Here is a 2,923-nt window from a genome sequence, read left to right as displayed (position 1 = left end):
TGCTGTAAAGTTGTTTGAGTTCCTTGTATATTCTGGATATTAATCCTATGTCAGATGTATAATTTCCAGAGATTTATATGGAATAAAAAAAGTGCATAGCCAAAGCAATCCTGAGCAAAAATATAAAGCTGGAAGCATAACAATACATGACTTTAAACTATATTACAAAGCTATAATAACCAAAACAGCACAGTACTGGCATAAAAATAGACACACGGATCAATGGAATAGAATAGAGAATCCAGAAATCAACACATACAACCTACAGCCATCTGATCTTTGACAAAGGCACCAAGCCTATGCACTGGGGAAGAGACTGCCTCTTCAGCAAGTGGTGCTGGGAAAACTGGATATTCATATGTAGGATAATGAAACTAGACCCGTTCCTCTCACCATATACCAAAATCAACTCAAAATGAATTAAAGAATTAAATATACATTCTTAAACAATAAAACTGCTTAAAGAAAATAGGGGAAACAATGCAGGAAGTAGGAGTGGGTATGGACTTCATGAATATGACCGCCAAAGCACAGGCAACTAAAGGAAAAATAAACAAGTGAGATTATATCAAACTAAAAAGCTTCTGCAGAGCAAAAGAAATAATCAACAGAGTGACGAGACAACCAACAGAGTGGGAGAAAATATTTTTAAATGAAATTTTAGAATCACAAAATACAGTAGCTGAAAAACTTATTATTCACAAGGCAGTCACTTGTTGACTTACTAACAAAACAGAGACAACCGGACAGTCAGTGAACTTGCAGACAGATCAGTAGAAATTATCCAACTGAAAGGAGATACAAAAATGTCCACAAAATGAAGAAAGCCTCAAGAACATATGGAATATCAAAATCTCTGACATATGGATCATCAGAGTTCCATAAATAAAAGAGAATAATAATGATACAGAAAAAAATTGAAAAACAAAGGGCCCAAAACTTTTCAAATTTGTGAAATATATAAATGTACAGTTTCAAGAAGCAAAAGAACTCCAAACAGAATAAATTTAAATAGAACAATGCCCAGGCACATTATGCTAAAATTGCTTAAGATGAAAGGCAAATAGTAAATCTTAAGTAACCAGTAAAATGTGTCATAGTGCGTACAAGGCAACATTGACTTGAATGACAAAGGATTTCTCTTCTGAAACTACAAAGGCAATATTTTTTAAATGCAGAAAGAAAAGATGGTTCAAAATTTATACATAGTTCTTAAAACTCAATTAAGATGAGAAAAACAATTGATGTTAAATTGGGCAGATAGTATGAACAGAGAGCCAATAATATATACTTATGGCAATAAATACATGAAAATATGCTTATCAGGGATATGCATGATAAAACCACAATGAGACATTACTCATCACTATCAGAGTGGCTAAAACTAAAAAGAATGAACATAAAAAAAGTATTGGCTAGGATCTAGAGAAACTGACACTTTCATGTACTATTTTTACTCTTTTAATTGAAAGATTTTGAGGTTTAAAGAAGATAAAATGTCAGAAATCTGTTTATGCCAAATAACTTAAAATGGTATCAAAATATACAAAATACACAAAACCAGTAGAAAAAGCAATGGAGAAATTGACATGGATACAATAACATTGGGAAATTTTAACTCATCTCTCAGTAAACATAAAAGAATGGAAATAGACTATTTGAGTAATTTATTTATAATAAGGTTGTCCAACTAGATACACAGATACATACGTATACACATGTACAAGGGTACTTCAAAAAGTTCATGGAAAGATTAGCATTATCCTTTAATTCTACTTATCCACAAACTTTTTGAAATGACTTCGTGTGTGTGTGTGTGTGTGTGTGTGTGTGTGTGTGTGTGTGTGTGTGTGTATCAAACAATACACACTGGAGGATAAAATGTTAGTCTCTTTACAATTGGTCATGAACCTCTTCTAAAAATTATATTAGGCCACAAAACAAATATTAATTTCAAACAAATAGAACATGTTTTAAGGAAACAATGCAAAGTTATTGTAAATATGTATGTGAATTTACTCATTCATTTATCTTTTCAATATTGACACATACATTTAAAATTTTTATTTTGTGTAGGCCCTGTGCCTCTGAGATATGGACTACTTATTGAAGTTGCTTTAAATTACATAGTTCAAGTCTAAATAAGACTGTCTAAAACAGGAAAACTATAAGTATATTATACTAGCACTCATTCCATTAATCCATCCCTTCCATTTCTAGAAATTCTTCATAGGTTATTCTCATTGTAATTAACATAAATCTTCATGCCTCTTTACTTCACAATACTTCATTCCTGCCTAGGCCTTAGAGAGCCTGCAAATATCTCCTCTGGACTTTGTAAAGCAGCAGTTTATTAGAAAAGGCATAGTTAATAACAAAGTTAGAAATATAATTATTGAGAAATGACAAATACTGCATTTGCTGATGGTGTATTGGTGATAAATCTCTAATGCTATAATTTTGGGACTTTCTCATAGATCTCATATCTCATTCACATTAGAGAGAAATGGAATTTGGGGGATGGTGACAATAATTTTTCTTCAATAATTTTTGACTTATTTTTTCATTATGACCTATTCTACAGTGGGGATGTCAATAGTTTTCTTTGGACTCTCATGTTAGCTTTCCACACCTATTTCTAGCACACTGGCTAAAATACTAAGCTGTGGAATAAGACAGATCTCTGTTTTGACTGGAGATCCATTCACTTTGTAGCCTTGGGAATTTGGTCAAACAGCAATTATCTTGAGCTTTATGTTTCCCATCTGTGAAATAAAAATCTTAGTACATACTTAGGGGTCCATAATAGAAGCTAATTTGACAAATTTAAAATCAGCAATCCTAAAACATACAACAGCAATGGAAAGCATTAGACATTTGGTCTTGTTGAGTTTTTGCCACAATGTATGATATTTTGTCCAAT

This window comes from Galeopterus variegatus, unplaced genomic scaffold (genome assembly GCF_000696425.1).
Source record: "Galeopterus variegatus unplaced genomic scaffold, G_variegatus-3.0.2 Scaffold3025, whole genome shotgun sequence".
In the NCBI taxonomy this organism is placed as follows: domain Eukaryota; kingdom Metazoa; phylum Chordata; class Mammalia; order Dermoptera; family Cynocephalidae; genus Galeopterus; species Galeopterus variegatus.
The sequence above is the reverse complement of the archived record's forward strand: the minus strand, read 5'-3'. Positions refer to the sequence as shown.